We start from the raw sequence: 18,628 nt of genomic DNA on the forward strand, positions 1-18,628 counted from the left end.
GGTAGCTCTTTCACAATATCGTCTGTTTTGAAAACAAAACAATACAGAAGATGATATTCAAGACCTCAGAATGTTGCTATGGGGTCTTCTGCTTTACTTATTATCTCCTCCCCATGTCACATTGCCACTGCCTGTGAAACTGCCTATTTAACAGCCACAAGTCCTGTTACCTTTCTTCTTTTTGTATTCCCTTGATTCTCCTCATTATTTCTCTGCTTTGTAGTGATGAGTCACTGTGGACTCCCACCTCTCTCTCTCGGACTTTTGCTCTTTTTGCTGGAGTCTCAAGAAATTCTATTACAGAAAGATTTTGTTTTTCATAAAGGAGGAAGAAAAGGTAGAGATAATAATACATTCATTAATGCAAATATATTGAAACAGCTAACCCACCAGACTGGTGTAAGTTACTCAGTAAACCTATTTTTCTGTGTCAATGAGTTTTGATTTGGCTCATTAATTGATGTTTTTTGTGATATTTTTTAATAATGCTTTTGGACTATTTATGAGTTGTTTACTCACAGTCTATCTTCTTGTACTCTGCTTGTCTCTCGTAATCCTTCAGTTACATGGTTACTTGATTCTCAAGTGCTTTTCAGGGCAGCCCTTGGAAGTTTCTCATGCATAAACATATATTAGTTGCAGACCCATCACTTTCAGTCATGGCATTTTTTAACATGAAAAAAGTAGTATTGAAAAGTAGTATTTTTTCTCTGAGTAATGAAAAGGTTAATAGTAAACTTAATTACTAAATAAAGCCTTAGTGTTTGTGATTCAAAACAAATAAAATTTATGCTTTTATATCTGCCTGAAGGCAATACAACGTTCAAGGTTCCCCAACATGCATGAAGATTCTACAAGTGAACTCTGCCAAAGCTTTTGAATTAAGTGTTATACTTGATTACTTATTGAACTACCCCTACAATCTTCATTACCCTCACTACACGGACTTATTGTGGTCCCACATTACAGCAGTTGCCTTTTAGAATCCAGTCCCTGACATGCTGCTAAAAAAAAAATGTCTTATGTGTCCCTCATTACTTTCATTTTTTAATCCCTTTAGTAGATTCTTCTGCAATTCCAGTAGGGTCCAATTTTCTCATACTCTGATCTTTGACTTTTTCCTGGTTTCAAACATTCTCAGTTGCCTTAATCCAGCACTACTTAAATGTTCTCTTTGTTTTTTTGCTCTTTATATTTTCTTGGAGCTCACTTCCATCTTTAGTAAACCTGCTTCCACAATTCCCTTTGAAATAGTTCTGCCACCAGTTATAACATATTTGTCAAAAAAAGGGAAATGAAAAAAATTCATAATCCTCTTTCTTGTCAAATATGCCTTTCAAGTAAACCAAATATGACATCAAGAGGAATTTTTTTTCAACATGCTTAATTTATCACATGAGTTTTTAAAATCTCAAATTAATGCTAATAAATAGGAGGTTTCTTAAATTCTCAACAGAATTGCAATTCAAAGTTTCAAGAGGATTTTAATTTAAATTCAGTTCCCTCTTTTTTTCCTATCAAATGAACCAGATGTTTTCCATTGCAGCACTAGTGTATCTCCACCTTGCTGGTGCCAGAAGACCACTGAGAAAAAGATTTTACTGGAGGAGGCATTGGTAGGCTCCTACTCTGCATGGGGTGAGTAAATGGTTGGCTTAAAACTGTAACAAAGTGCTGTGATGTTGGGCCAACCCCCCAACAGCATAGCCATGGAGAGGAACTTGGAAACAAGTCATGTTATTAGTTCTTTTCTTGCCAGACTTTAGCATTTATTAATTTTACAGACAAAAAGCAGTATAGTTCCCTGTAAAGTGGGAACCCATGTTTCATGACATTTCCTAGAGGAAAATAGTTAGTGATTCTGGGGAATAATTTTTTTCACTTTTTTTTGTTATAAGACAGCAGTAAATGGCTATTAAAGGTGACCTTGTGATGAGGAGAAAAGGTTATAATAAGAACTAAATATCTGTTGCTATTTGCTACTCTCTAGCTTTGTTTAGAGCTATGTGAGGAAGTTTCATTTGTTAATAATAAAATATTCTCCCCCCTGCAGAAACTTTCAGTTATATAACTTGTAGTCAGATCCAGCTTGCAGGAAAGTAAATGACAATTCTCCCATGGAGGGTAATAACAGCAGGATACACCCAGTAATTCATACAATAGTCTGGGAACAGACCCAGAGGGGAAAAGAAATAGAGAAAAATATTTGTTTAAAAACTTTTGTTTGTTTACATCTGACTCCAATGCTCTTTTAAAGCCAATACAGGGGCTGGGAAAGGTAATGAAACCCATGGAAAAGTTTCTGGATAGGTCATACACATTCTCAAGGGCAGAGGCGATGCAAGGTTATCATTAATAGTTTTTATATGTGAGTTGTTTAGTAATTATCAGTCTTGTGAGACCTGGGAGACAAGAATTCACAAAAGAGGGAAGCAGAAATGCAGCTGAAATGCTCTTGTGATACTTTGAGCTGATGTACATAGATACAGTACAAGGCTATACAGATTCTATATGGCTCATCATCACAAAGATAAAATAACTGGTAATTATTACCTAGACTGGAACCTCATACTTGATTTTTGATTGCTTTTTCAGATCTCACATCAAAATTTGTATTTAGGGGATTTGGAGTGCATGATAATAGGAAGAAGTCAAAGAATACTTGTTGCATGATAATAGGAAGAAGTCAAAGAATACTTGTTCCACAATTTCTAAAATCTAGAAACTGACTTTGCAGTAGTTCTCTCTACCCTTCATCACATTTGAAAAGATTTGTGTCACGAGCCAGTAATTTTGCCAGCTAAAACCTGGCAAACTTGAGAATAATTCTTCTTGGCATTTCCTTCTTTGTCTAGTACTGGATTAAAAGCACTACAAAATGTTAAGCTGTGAGCATTTAAATTTAGGTGCTATTGTAGAAACATTCCTATCAATTGAATTATAGCAGAGATGAATGTGGCTGAAAACAATTCAGTAGAGATTTAGGCAATGCTGAAGATGCTCATTCTGCTCTAATCTGTCCAAATATGTAATGGATTTAGATATCAGTTTTTAGGGTAATAAAAATAGCAGTGGTTTGATATTGTTATAGATCCCAAGGTTGTTACATTTCAGCAAATAGTCAGATATTCTCCATTCAAATTCATGGGGAAGTCTGCATAAGCATGCCCAAGAAACTAATAGTTTTTTCCTTTGCCTAAGATCCTGTATAACAGTGATCACAGAATTGCAAGAAATCTTAATCTACTTCCCTCAAGTTTTAGGTTAATTCTGATAGGTGTTTGCTCCTAGAAATATTTAGAAATGAGCTAGCAACCAATGTCACTATGGTTACACAGGAGGTCTGAATGCTTCTCTAGTATGTTTTGCACAAGAGTCAAAAGAAATGGCTTTTTGTTTATCCATAAGAACTTCTTCAATTCAGCTCTTTGGTAATTGAATTGGATATTCAGCCTCAGAGAGAATATCCAAAAGGATTGTCCATTCCCATTACAAAATCAAAAAGCACCCAAGATCTCTTTTTGAGAATTCAGTTGGAAGGTTTTTTTAAATTTGATTTGCTACTGAAATGTTTCCCTGTTGAAATCTCTATGTAACTGTGCTAAGAGCATTTGGTATAACAGGATATGTTTCAATTTCTAGAAATATAAATTTACCATTTATTTAGCATAGTGCTTAGACAACCTTTAGCAGCATTTCAGATTTCAAAACTGTCCACTATGGAAATATTTGCAGTTTTACTGAGTGCAAAACATGTAATCTGATCTTTCTCCTCAAATTTGCTTAGCCTTGTACCAGAAGATTCTTAGACAGATTGTGGTTCAACTACCTGCAGAGACCATTCTAAGGAAAATATCCAAATCAGGAAGAAGTATTTTTTTCAAATCAGATGTCCTTTACCTTCAGCATTTGAATTAGCAGTTGCTTATGTTATTTTAAAAAGCAACACTATTATCAGTGTCAGGAAGGCTGATGTTTTGGAGTTCTCCCTCGGGTATTGTGTGAGCCCTCATGTATTGTGTGTTTCTTTCCCAGAAACTTCCCCCTAAACACAGATAGAGCCTTGCTGAGTTATTAGGTGAGAAAAGCAGTGTTATTTGCTTTCAGCCTCTGCTTTCTGACTTTGACCTTGAAACTCAGGTGTATTTACAATCATTAATAAGATGTCTGGAGAAAGGACAGGTGTTTTAGTCACATGGGCAATGCTGAAGCTGAAGCTCTGAGTTTCCTGTATTGTTTCATGCATGTAAGTAGTTTTTGAAAAACATCTCAGCTTTGCTGCAGATGCTGCAACAGGGATATTTGTAAGAACTTTTTATCATAATGCATCAGTAAATTTCTGGTAGATTTTGTCTTTAGTGAGATATATTAATGAAGCTAAAAGCAGAACCTTTGCTCTATCAGAGAACAGAGTGTACCTTCCTACTCAAACACCCAAGTACTGGGATATCACCCAACTACTGAAAGCAGCCTTGTTTTTCTCTCCAAAATGGCCATAGCTTTAAAGCAATGGAATTGTAGAAAACACTTGCTGTTATTTTGAAGGATGTACAAGATTCGAATCTTTTTTTGGGATATAATTTCAATCATTTATACAGAAATAGGAAGTTGGTAGCACTAATTTTTATTAAAAGGAAAATAAGAAAATAGGATTTTCACGTAATCAAGGGATTATGGTTAAAGCTCAGTTGTCAGTTGAATTTCACTCTAAAATCAGAAACATTACCAACTACTGTTTGATTTTCTTTCTCTCTTCATCTTGCTTATTTTCCTATCTACTACAGAAGTCTTTGATGGGCTTTTTAATTTGCAGGGTGAAAAAATTTCTCTAACTATGGAGACAGTTAAAGCAAATATATAGTTGAAGTTTTCAAGTTGTATGAAGCATAATCATGACATCTGAAAGCAGAGGTAAAATAATCTAAACACAGAATTTTTGGTGATTTGGATAACTTTAGCTACATTTTTACAATGAATACTTGCTGTAAACACAGCAAATTTTAAATAATTTTTGAAGCTTGATTTTTAGTTGTCATAGCTAAGATGGTAGTGAGTTCTAAGGATCATATTTGAAGCATTTTATAGAAGTCTGTTCGGGCAAAACCTGCAAACTTCAATTCAATTCAAAGTTACACTGGTATGCTTGGATTGAAGATATGGGCTTACTCTATTGATTTAATGTGCTAACTTCAGAAACTATGTTCTGGGTTGAAATTTTATTTTCAAATACACTTAATACTTGAGAGAATTTAAATATGGGGATTTAGCCTGAAGTCTTAAATGATCTTAAAGCATAGCTGAAAATATTGTTAAAGAACATAGCTAGTTCTAATAAAAAAAATTTCTCAGAAATAATTATTTTTCCTTATGCTGTCATGATGCCAAATGCAGAGCTCCACTCTTTTCATGCTCCTAATCATTATTGCTGCCAATTTTGTTACAGAAGCATATTGTTGATGTACTTGAAATGCATCTTTTTTGCTTTGCCCTGTGTTCAGGGCAAATGCCTCACTTTCAAGATCACATCCAACAAAATAATGACTGGATCTTCCAAGAAGCATTGTTTGGTTCAAGGTTAAAAGCCTTTTTATTCAACAAATACTTTTTTATTAAAATCAAACACTGGAATAGAAGGCAGTTTCATAAAGTGTGTTTGGTATCTCTTTCCTACAATAATCTAATGTTACTTACCTTTTGAAATTGTTATGTGCATAACGACAATAAATCAAGAAAAATGACAGTACCACATAGAAAAATTAATTTAGGTGACTGTGATTTATTCATTCTGTCAATGACCCAAACGCATATCAAAATCTGAAATGAGTTTAGAAAAAACCATCCATAGAATGATGACAGGTGTGCAAAAAGGTAAAGAAATTCTTATAAATTTTATGCACTTTGCTCAAACAAGAATACTTAAAATCTTCTATTGTGCAGATGTGTCTCCATCCTGCCTAATATAGAATGTTGTTTTGAAATACGCTTTAGGATGATTATAATTTTATACACTGAAACAGTGTGACTTCAGCAGACTTCCCTGCTCAATTTGTTCATTTGTAATGTCATCCTTCCCAATCATGCTTGTCTCTTTTGATATACTGCCTCTCATGAAAACTGTGAGCCCTGTAAATGTCTCTATAATGACTAGCTCACTCAAGCCCTGGTTGTTGAAGGCAGCTACCATAATGCAAATAATAAATAATAATAGTGTCTGGACATAGCTACAGGAAAGCCAGTGAAGCAGTTCATGTTCCTTGATATAAAGAGATTTTAATGATATGTTGGGTCAGGGTCAGACCTTTTCCCTGTATCACATGGCACTGTGTCAAGGCAGGAGCTAGAGCTCAACTTCTGCAATCAGATCCATATTTGAATTTTTACAGAGTTTAGTGACTCTTTGTGAACCTGCTGATCCACTCTTCCATATTTATTGAGTTAAATACTTTTATCCTTGGTAGTCTCTATATCTCTATACCTCAGTGGTGTTACATACATGTTATCTACTCTCTTTCCTAAAAAATTAATTATTAAGCAACAGTGGAAGGCATCTTCTAAGTAATGTATTCTGAAATTTTAACAGTATATGCCTAGCTTCTATTCTTATTTCCATTTTATTTAAATACCTTAACCTGAAATTCATATGCCAGAAAAAATAGTGAAGATGACTGAACAAAATTTCAAGCAATGCCTGTCAAGATTACTTAGAGGTTTGACCCTGCAAGTCTGAACTCTTAAGACAGTCATTAGAAAAACTGTAATGACATTTCCAAGATGCAGTGATTGAAGGATTGTGGTTACAATTGTTTTGAATATGTGCTTCATTAGGCTAATGGTCTAAGCTGTTAGCATTGAGATGCCTCAACTGTTGTCATCTTCCATGTATGTGCATGCAATAGTGCAAGGCCTTGGTAAGACTTCCTTTTGTAGCCACATCTTGCCAGATGCGTTTAGCATGTATGTTTCTGTGGAATGTTATGGTATTTGATAGAAACTGCCCTTGTTTTCAAGCTACCCTAGAAACAGAAAGAAGTAATTAAATTTAATAGAAACTGCAGCCTCTAAACAAAAATACATGATTTGTGTGTGCCCACGTACTGCATAGTTAAAGGAAACACTAATGTAACACTAGAATTAGAAAAGCAGTTCTTTAATTTCAAGGGTTGGATTGCCAGCAGTGAACTAGAAAAGAAAATGTTTTTGATACAAGACTTTTTGTATGCACTGGTTCCCTACATCAGACACACTAATTTACATTTTGGAATCATTTTCTGTTCTGATTACTTGCTCTTGCTGAGCAGCGGAGAAAAAACAAGTCAGATTAAAAAGTACAATAATAGAGCTATCTTGCCAAACTCATTGCACTCAGACAACTGCAAGGCTTCCTCCCCTTGCAGTAATTTGACTGAGAATATAACTACTGTGTTGAGATTTATGCACTGGGAATGGAGCACAGAATTATTCCAACAACTTGCCAAAATTTTGAAAGCACAAGCTTTTCAAGTCTAAAGCAGTATTACTGTTGCTTAAATGCCATTTGTAGGCAATAAGAAAACTACTGCTTAATGTATTTGGTTTCAGTACCTTTACTCTGCAGCAAGTGTGTTAACATATAAAACAACAGTAACTGGTCCTCTGGGAAATTCCAATACAGCAGAGCTGCTATTTCTGGAAAGCTATTTTTGTATATGGAACACTACTGGGCTCTGTAATATTTTGCTATTAGGTGAACACATTGAAAAAATTTAATTGGCATGTGATTTCAGTTGTCTTCTCAGGGGAATAGTGGTAACTTTATGTACTGATTCAGTTCACTGTACCTGTAGAACTGCTGTTAAAGGAAAACCAGCGGCTTGGATCCATTGGAGAAAGACTAATGACTAATTTTCCAACGCACAAAACCCAAGAGAAACTCCTGAGTACCGTTTAAAGGGTATATCTGCCATTACCCTATATATTTCACTTAAAGAATTTTTTAAAAGAATCTATTTTCCACCATGTTGTGTGCTGTGAATGGCTAGAATTGCCTTGATACAAAAACTGGGCCATCATGAAACTTGGTTGTTCTTGCACACCACTGATGTGGTAGACCTATGTGGTGGCTGTGCTGAGGGACTCCTTTTGCTTTGCTGAAATGTTTCTGCCCTTTGGACACCAGAAGAGGATTTACTCTTTCCCTCCTAGTGCAGGGACTGAGCTAGATATGTGTGAAAGGGATGCCGTTAATTTATTACTTCTGTCCTAAAAGTGCTTGTGAAAGTTGTTTGGGATTAAACCTACATCTGATCCAAAATTTACTGAAAGCCCTTAAATTAAGTCAAGCTTGGGTTGACTTGCATGACTGGCACTTGTTTTTTGGTCAAGACACTTTTTCATGTTGAACACAAAGGATAGGCAAGATGTGGTTCTTTGTTCTTCAACTCAAATGAATAGGCTCCAGGATTCGCGTGGATGGTGATTCTGACAGCTTTCAGGACAAAAATGTCCTACATAGATAAAACACTCCTTTATATCAGATGCCTTTTCTCTGCAGTCATTACATTAGGTGAACTGTTATGATTCAGTGAACTGCAGAAGCTATTTTTTCATGTAACATGCCAGGCAGCCGTGCTATTTGTCTCTATTAGGAATTTCCATACCCTAAGTGGGGTGGCCATTTACTCATTGTAGTGCTAATTATACTCTGTTGTGATACTTAATCCCTCCTTGCCACTGTATTCTTCTTTTTCTTCATTCAAAATGCAAATTTCTCTCAGGTGAAAATTTTCTATAAATTGAGATGTGTGTTTTGTTATTTTTTTTTTTCCTGAGACCTAGGCAAATAAAAATACGCTTTTCCCAAATGCAGACACCTCTTCTTAGGTGATCCCTGCTGCTTAGATATTTGCAGGTCTTTAAACTCCCTCCCTTTAAACCTTGTCTGCTTGTGCTGTGCCTCATGTAATGGCATTGCCTTGCTAACCCCTTATATTTCATTGCTTCCCTGTGCTTATTCTGCCTGCATCATCTTTCCTCAGCCCTGCTAGACTTTTCTTACAAATTTTTCAGAGCTTTCTGTAAGTGTTCACACTGGGCATTGCACAGTAAGCTCCCACATAATTCCAGAACAGTTAGAATAGACACTTGATATTCTAATGCAAGAATTTTAATCCAGTGATGGAGGTTAATCTGAGCATGTTAATTCTTATATGACTCAGATGGAAGTCAGGCTGGACACAACTGGCAGAAATTTTGGGCAGAAGCTCTCAGCTGGACAGAGAGAGTAGATTCCAAAGCATCGTTTTAATTGATACTAGTAACAGCAGTGCTCAGTGGTGGAAACATGGTTTTCTTTCTGTACTCATTATCATGACAGCTGATCAAGCTGGGAATCTTAGAGGCAGTAGTTGAACCAAACTATGAACCTTTGGCCTTGGCCAGAGAGCTAGAGGTGGCAGGAAAACAGAGATCCAGAAACCAGGAGCAGAAGAGCTGCCCAGTAACAATCTAAGCTCATTTCCTTCATGTCCATGCCAAGCCTCTTATGTGCTGCTGCATAGCTTGAAATAGAAAAGAAAGGAAACCCTGTCCTGCTGCCTCATAACTGTAAAGTATCCACAAGTCAGATAAGTTCCTGTAGTGCCCTGAATTGTGATATGCTCCCTTTGGATACATCTGGTAGACAGGGCCACCACACTGCCCCTCAGCACTGCCTGCCAGTCCTTTTGTGAGTGTGGGGCAGGCACAAGGGAGATCATTTGGAAACTTGAAGGATAGGACTGACTCTTTCTTAGAGGCCTCCTGAATTTGAGAATAATTTTTGTGTTGCCTGGGGGAATCACTGCGTGAAAGATTAGCTATTCACTGAGTATCAGATAAAGAGCAGGCTCCATTTCCTCTATTAGCTGGGTAAAGGGTTGAGTGTCAAATATATCCTTTCTAGATTCCCTTGGGAAGATGATGGCCCATCATGGTGGAGTGCCCTCTGAAGAAGCCCCAGGTTATTCATCCTGCATGTGTTAAGCACCTCTCTGTTTATTTTCCTGAAATGGAAATGATCATCATGGGAAATGGACATCACATGTCCTTCCAGTGACTAAAGAGCAGCATAACTGACTAGCTGAGCTAGGTTTTAATAGGCCTTTAAGTGTATCTAGTTTTGAATTTTTTCCTCTTCTCTCTCTTTTTTTCTTTTTATTCTTTTTTTCTTTTCTCTCCCCACCTTGTGCCACCCCCCAGCCTCCTTCCCCTTCCAAACTGGCCTTTTCAGCAGAGAGAAATAAGCCCAGGAGTACTACAGTTCCAGCTCTTGAAACCTATCCCTTATCTACCTCTCCTTTGGGAACACTTGAGAAAGGTCAGACCTCCCAGCTTCTGTAACACTGGACAGAAACTTCAGGGATTAATTAAAATGAAAGAGTGAAAATCTGCCTGTGTCCAAGTCTCTTTATCCTTATCACCTTTCTTTGAGAAAAGTAGAGACTTTTGAGAAAAAATCCTGCCTATTCATGGACAGTGTGTTTTGAGAGGGAAGGGAAAAAATGCAAGATTGCTACTGGGAGCAGACTTGACAGATTACGCTTTCTAAAAATTTGGAGTTTCAACAGTCTTCCTTCCATCTCATTTGTCCTAAAATTTAGTGGGAAGACTGTGAAATTTTGCAGATGAAACAGGGATGGACTCTGAACAAAATGTTGCTAAAAATATCTACTAGTTTTATGCATATAGAACTCAAGTGAGAATGCTTTGGGCATGTATTAATGGTAACAGTGGAGAAACAGTACATTTGATCAGTGTCTCAGTGTTTGCAAGGTATCATATTAAAGTGAAAGTTCTTGTATTTAAGAAAATACTTTTTTCCATGGCACACTAATTTTTTCCCCTAGGGTTTTTTGGCTTTTTGTTTGTTTGTTTGTTTGTTTGTTTGTTTTGCAATAGAAGTATGTCAAATAGTTTTCATGTACTGAGGTATATTTTAACATATGTTAACCAAACATATGCTTTGGGGTTTTTTTCAGTTTGTTTACTGAATTTGAAACTATAAGCATATAATTTCAAAGAAGTATACTGAGAAAAGCACTTTAAAGGTTAACTAATAACCCAAAATTTTGAAATAATAAAAGAGAATATTTAAAGTAGATCCTCTGTAAGAGCATACATTTTACTTTGACACTCCACATTATTCAAACCCTTCCTTTCCTGACAAGGTATTACAACTAGACTTTTCATGAATGCCAGAAATAATTTGAATTTCAGCTCATGTTCTTTTTATTTCTGCATATATTAATGTTCCTGCATTTAGATTCTGGTCAATAGAGTTAATGCCACCAATAATAAGGCTGCATCCAGCTTTTGTCAATCAGAGCTAAAAGCTTTCTTCTGTGCTTGAATTGAAGTCTCTTTGCTATGTCTTATTAACTTCTATTAGTCTCATTATTAAGTCTGTAATATTGCCTAAATATTTGAAGTTATAAGGAAAAAATGCCTTAAGACCTGAATAAAGTTTTGGATCTGAGTTCTACAGATGAGAACTATGCTAAACTCTGGTTCAGACTTACTGTCAAGGCCTCTCTAGAGAAGGAGGTAAAAGAAAAAGCCATGAGAAGTAGAACAAAACCAGTAGGGTGCCTTTCCTTCTGGCTTCTCTATTGTAGAGAGATCAAGCAGCAAATTCTTCTAGCATATGGAGCACACAAAAATTAATTCTTAGGAGGAGGTGGGTCAAAGTACTGACTAAAATTCTATGTATCTTAAACATCTTAGATACCACAAAACCATATCCTTTTATGTCTGAAATGAGTGAGGGCTTTGAGTGGCTTGGTACAAATGCTCTGTGGTCTACACATTCAAATTAGGTGAAATTTTGTTGATTAGGTTGAATTTGTAAATTTACAAGTAAAACTGTGTCTGAGCCACTGCAAGATAACTCACCAAGAAGTTTCCATCAGGTGATATAAGTTAGTTGTTTAACTAGCTATAATTAAAGAGATATAACTATAGTTTATACGAATGAACTTTATTTTTTTGCTAAAAAATTGCACGGGATGTCAGCAGTTGTGTTGATTTCTTGGGGAGAAAATTACTGTGTCAGCTCCTTGATGTACTTTTGAATGTTATTTCTGGTGGTTTTTTGTCAGTTTTGATGGAAAGCTTCACAGAACTAGACTGAAATGATACATTTTTTTCCCAGAATTTCTGAGATTCACACTAAACAATTTATTAGACTGCTCCCAGCAAACACTAAATTTAGGTTTAAGAACACAGAAAAAAATTCAAGATTTATTTAGTTCTAAAGACCGTATAATATGGGAGGGGTGGAAATACATAAATATAAACTGAAGTTGCAATACATTTTATACAACTTTTCTAAAAGGTAAGTGTCTGGGCCCAGTTCCACTGCAGTGGGCACAAGGAGATACAAACTATTGCTTAATATTTATGTCACTGTAGCACTCAGATGTGTTGAGCCTGCTCACTCTTATGACAAGACCTAGTCCTTGACAATAAAAATCAAAGAATTTTAATTCTCTATTTTTTTTTTAATTCTCAACACCCAGAGTGGCCTCGGTTCAAAGGAGCCCTAAGATCTTCTAGTCCCCATCCCTCTTTCACTAGACCAGGTTACTCAGAGCCCCATCCAGTCTGCCCTTGGACACCTTCAGGGATGGGGCATGCACAGCTTCTCCAGACAACACATTCATTCCAGTGCCTCTCCACCCTCCCAGTAAAAAACCTCTTCCTAATATTTAATTTAAATTTACTCTTTTTCAGTTTGTAGCCATCCCCTCTTATTAGCGTAAAGAGTCTCTCCTCATCTTTCTTGTAGGCTCCCTTCCAGGTGCTGGAAGGCCACAATTAGGTCATCTTGAAGTCTTCATTTTCCAAGATGAACAATCTCAAGAAGGCAAGATCAAAACCAAAACCAAACAGAAATAAAAAAAGAAGCTGAAAACTCTCTAAATCTAAAGTCTGTAAGTCTGTTGCATCCTCATCTTGGAGGACGGTTCAGGGAGACAGCACCGACCCCAACAGGTGCTCTGGGAAAAGGGAAGCTGTGTTGAGCACCTGCCGGTCTTGCATAGACAGATAACGCCACAGGGATGAACAGACTGATCCCAAAGCTTTGTGTCTGGGTAAGAAGCTTAAAACTGGGAAATATTATAAGTGACATCTCGTATGTTGTTTTTTATTTTACAAGTAGAGAGTGGTTTTGCTCCAAGAAAAACGAATCTTATCAATTGTCCTGGTGGTCTTCTAAGAACAGAAACAATCTGCTAGTTATCATTACAACCTGATGTATTAACCTCACACCCCAAGAATCCAGCCCATCTCTAACAGACTAGAGATGGGATTTTCTCATACTGAAACTCTTTTAGTCTGATATTGTGAGGTTGTATTTTTCAAGGAGTAGCCAAGTTCTGTGTGTAATGTGTCTTTCAAACAACACCTCTGAGACTGAGTTTCTATGATATCCTTTTTTAGAAAAAATGAGTAGAATCTGCCTCTAAGCACTCAGGCTCTCTCTGTGGACTTCACCTGGATCTCTCAAGAGATTTGCATTTGCATTTCTAGGCTAGAGTGAAAGTAAGGCAAATCTCTGTTTTTACAGAAATTTATAGTTATACGGCTTGTCTCTACCAGCACCTTTGCTATGTCACACTTTAAATTCTGTTAGACATTAAGTTATATGATTGCATTCTTGCATTTAACTGCTCCTGAATTTTTTCATGATGTTTATTTAGAGATCTCAGTCTATGTGAAACCCGTGTTGATTCCTTATAGAAATGCATATTTCAAATAAGAACTTCTCCAGAATCTTCTAGACCAAAGCAATGCTAGTAGTAAACACATGAGAAAACACTTCATCAGTGTTTAATTTTCAGTTTTCATTTTTTATGTCTGTAAAAAGTTTTCTTTGGTTGAAGATGAATGACAAAAAAGAGGGAATAACTGTGGTTTAAAAAGCTGGAGATTATATGACACAAGCTTTTAAAGAAGCAGAAGCTGCAAAATGAAAAGCAGATATTTGGAGGAATGGTGCATGCTCCATTCCTCTGATTCACAAAGGGTTTAATTTTTCATAGTTTAGGTGGGGCTAAACTGCTTTCAGGGAACTGTTTGAGGTCTGCATTTTAGAAATATTGGCAATACAACACAGTTTTTTTTTATTCCTGTGTCCATGACCTAAAGAAGTTAAGACACACCACATATGTGGATTGCTGATGCTATATAATAAATAGACAAATAAAAAAGACCTTTAACATCTGTGGAATTTCTGTGTTTGTTAGGTTATTTTCTCAAGTGATAAATCATTCTATCAATATTTTTAAAACTCCTAAAAAAATAGTGTATTGATCCAAATCAACCTATGAAAATTTTTTGGAATTTTTGAAGATCTTTTTTATTTTTACCACATGCAAATAAACTTTAAAAAAAAAATCTATAAAAATGGAATTGAGAATATACTCTATAACAAACTAATTTTCAAAATCAGCTTTACTTTTTTGTAGAATTTTGATGGTTTATCAAAAACTGAGAAATATTAGAATGAGTAGAAATAACTTCCAAGAAGTCTAAATATTTACCAAAATCTGTACCATACTTGTTGATTTAAACTTGAAGTTGCTTATTTATATTTAGGAAAAATGTAGTGAAAGATCAAATAATGGGGTGATTTAAAATCAATTTCTTTTATATAAAATTTTATTTTTAAAAACTCCTCAGAGTTCATTATTGTTTTGTTACTATCTATTTTTGCAAATTTTCTGGCAATGAAAACTGGTTATGAGAAAGTATTACCAGTTGAGTGATTAGTAAATGAGAGACAAAGCATGACATGGCAATGGAAGAAGAACAGTTTTATTGATCTTTACTCCAGGGTCTATGAATATTTGAGATTCTGAATAACATTGAAATGTGTGTAAAAGTATATAGAAAATGTGCTCCTGTGGTCAGGAAGGTTAATTTTGCTGTACAAAGACTTGCACCTCCCTCAGACAGGCCTGGCGATCTGTGAACTGAAAAAGATTGAGAAATACCCTCAGCTCTACAAAGGAAATCATCTTTTAGTGTGCTCTCTGAAGTTCTTTTGGCCTTGTGCAAACAGACTAGAAACTTTTATAAAAGTAACTAATATCACAGTAAATTTTAGCTCTGAAGGAGATTATAGTTTGTTAAGGAAAGTAAGAGCTCACAGTGGTGGGGAAGGGAATAATTTTTCCTGTTTATCTCAGGTAGAAGAGGCCTAAAGGTGCACAGTTGAGTAGGTGGGGATTTGGCATATGCTCATTTGTCATTTCATGTGGGCTAGCTTTAGTCTCTAAAATATTTATTACTTAATCCAAAAAAAGTAATAATAGTAATGCTGTAACATTTCTCCGGCTGTGTTCCCTCTGCAGGGTAATTACTTGTGATGAGTGCCTGGGGGTATGTTGGTCCCAGCTTGAATCTTTGGCTGGAGAGAAAATGATGAAGATGGCTTACCTGAGCACCAGACCAAGAGCTACTGTGGAAATATTTAATTGACAGAAATGCTCTAATAAGATTTCAAATCTCAGAAACTTTAATTACAAGATTAATGGTTTTCAGGCTAGGAAAAGTAACTGAAATGTCACTTCTAGTTGTTTGTACACTCATTCATTTATTCACTTGGCTAACTAACTTGAGCCAGGTACAGCACTTCCAATAAAGTTAAAGTTGTAATTTCCTTTCTCCATGGTTATAGTCCCTTTGAAAATGTACAGTGTAGGCTGGGAGTGATTCAGCTACCTCAAACACTTATACACAAAATGTTCTGTAGAAATACAAAGCCCATATATCAAAAAGGAGGGCACTACTTCTTAACAAGTATATTTTCCAAAAGGCCTAAATGGGACACAGAGGAAGGAAATGAAGGAATTCTGAGAATCTCTGACATGTGACAGGTGAGTCCCATTTTGGTCTCTGGTTTGACAAGGTCTGAAGGAAACCCTTCATGTTTATTGATGCTTCTTTTTAAACCTTCAGGCAAAACTATGAATAATAGGTGAAAAGAAGAGATTTAAAATCCTTGTATGAAGTAGTACCCTCCAGAGCTAAAGATGGCATGTACTACTAATAATCTCTCACATTTCTGTCCACAATGACCTGAATGATGAATATGCTGAATTTGTCATATGTTGCCTGGAAAGCACAGTCACTGTTTTTTTACTCACTTCATTTCTCTACCTATCCTCTTTCATGGGTATAAATTAACATTTTGCTCCCACTGAGGGGTGCTCCAATGCCACTAATGAGCAGACTTATGCTTGTTGTAGAAAACCAGGCCACCATTACTCAGGTGTAAGCCCAGAATGACTTACACAAATGCATCTGTTAAGCAAAGTCCTTATTCTTTCCAGTTCTTTATTTGTTCCTTGTGGCAGTATGTATGTGACATAATTGGGATCCTGCATAGTAGGAGCAAAATCCCATCTGTCTGAGGCATCTGTAATTGGCTGCTGTCTCACTGTTTCAGAGAAGTAGCTCATCTGAATGATAACCTTTCCTTTCACCACTTAAAACTGTAGTAGGAGCATAAACAATAACTGTATCTGTATCATACATTGAATGATAGGTTAAAAATTTCATCACTGAAAATAACATCTTCAGAATAATTTTTACCCAGGTAAAAATATTAACAGGGTTGGCAATACTCATTTTTGTGTGCTTTTACAGTGTATACCTCACCAAGGTATAGGAATGCCAGAGTGAATTTTCAATAGACATAGTTAATAGTATCCAGCATGCTTCAGTGCACTACTCTGAAGAGCAGTCTGTAGCTGTAATAGCACAATGGATAGGATCAGGGGGATCAATAGAACATTTTAAGCATGAACTCATGCCACATTCAGTCTTGAATTCTTGTTTCATGGTCATATGCAGGTATAGGCATTATGAAGTCTTGCATATCCTGTGGAAAATGACTACCTTATCAGAGATGGTTGGGGCAATCAAGTGTAGCACCATCTGCCTAGTCAGTCCTTAAGTTAATCAAACTATGCAGTCACTGTTGATGAAATCAAGCCTTCCTAAGGGGTTCCCAGCATTCCATGTAACAAGTCACAGAGGTACATGGGATGCCCAAGTTCAGGCTCTTGTCAGGACAGTGGGAACCTGATAGAGTTATGGGTGTTTTAGTTCTGATGGGGAAACTGCTGCACAGAGTTTTCTTTTGGGTCTGCACTTACCAAGGTGCTGAAACTTTATATCTTCCATAGACACTAACTACATGCTGGTCTTTACACTACAGCGTCTGCCAGGGACTTGTACTGTAACAGGTGTTAGAGTATAACACTGCACAACTGGTCTTGGCAAACATCTCAGGGCTGAGGACTTGTCATTTTGCTGAGGTCGCAGGTAAGGTTTGTACTGTTCTGTGAGGGAGAATGATGTGTTGTGTGTAGAGTGTTTCATTATCAGATGGAGGCAGAAAATTCCTTCTGGGGACTTAGAAGCTGTTGCTGTGTGGAAACATGCTGTGTGAACAACAGACTGTGACCAATGCATTAACTTGACATTTTCCTGCTATTGGGGTAAGACATTTATGAGAAAGTACATATTTTTTGTTAAAAGCATAGCTCCTTCATTCCTAAGCAATTTCAGAACTAATAGGCTGTTGTTATACTACCTGATTGGTTGGGTTTTTTTATTTCTGGAAATGGGGATGTTTTTATTATGATCCATTATTACAACTTCTGTTTTACTATTTTTGCTGCAGATGTTTCTAGAAACTTGATTAGAAGACAGAGTTCATGCCTCAAATAACATAAAACCCTGGAACACAAACTGAAGTAAGGAAGTATAGCACACACTGGAGGGTGATGGCAGAAGGGAACTGGAGGGTAATTACAAAAAAAGCAAGCAGTTGTTTAAGCTTTGCACAATGTGGTGATCTTGAAGCATCTGGAAATTTGTTTTCATAAACAAATAGCATCTGGTTCTCTTCATTGTTGTATAGCCTAACCTTTTGTTAAGGAAACTTCAGATGTACTCCTCAACAAGTAGTTGCCTGATTTCTCTTAGGCAATAACCAGAAGTGAATGTAGAAGAAGGATATGGAGAATCAGTAGCCATGCTAACTTATTCCTGGAGAACATCCTTGATGACATTCAGATACAAGGGCAAATATGCTCAAATTGAAGCAGTTTCTGCAGGAACATAGCCATGCACTGATCAACATAATTTGGTAAAGTGATTTGAAATGCAGCATGGGCATGAATGAAGAAACATCCCATTGTTCTTAGCATAAGGAGCTGGTCTGTGATGAAAAGGCATCTAGTTTGTTATTAGTCCTGCTACTAAGGTCTACAACCTCATAGCATTGAAAATTGTATTTCAGGCACTGTGTCTTTAGTAGCATGAACACAGGTTGACTGGAATGGTAAGTGAAAATGCAGTTATGGTTAACTGGAGAAATGCTGTTTTAATGACCTTCCTCTTCTGCTTCATGGATCTCCTTGAGCTGCACTGTGGCTTGGTCACTGTCCCGTCAAATGACATAGTCCAAAGCTGTGTTTCCAACACAACTGTCTCATGACTGGCCTGAAGCAGCAAGGCTCCCTCCTTGATGGTTTCAGGAAAATAATGTTCCCCAAAAGAGTTTGATGGAAAGTTATTGAAAGGTACTATATAA

General features: G+C 36.5%; 1 long non-coding RNA gene across 1 annotated transcript; it reads left to right on the plus strand.

The window, feature by feature from the left end:
• Nucleotides 1–4,122: 4,122 nt before the first annotated feature.
• LOC135446351 (uncharacterized) lies at nucleotides 4,123–18,042 on the plus strand. The gene is made up of 5 exons (XR_010439749.1): nucleotides 4,123–4,246; nucleotides 4,814–4,911; nucleotides 15,375–15,899; nucleotides 17,246–17,352; nucleotides 17,714–18,042. It is a non-coding gene; the product is annotated as an uncharacterized LOC135446351 (long non-coding RNA).
• Nucleotides 18,043–18,628: the final 586 nt, after the last annotated feature.

Source organism: Zonotrichia leucophrys, chromosome 3 (assembly GCF_028769735.1).
Source record: "Zonotrichia leucophrys gambelii isolate GWCS_2022_RI chromosome 3, RI_Zleu_2.0, whole genome shotgun sequence".
Classification (NCBI taxonomy): domain Eukaryota; kingdom Metazoa; phylum Chordata; class Aves; order Passeriformes; family Passerellidae; genus Zonotrichia; species Zonotrichia leucophrys.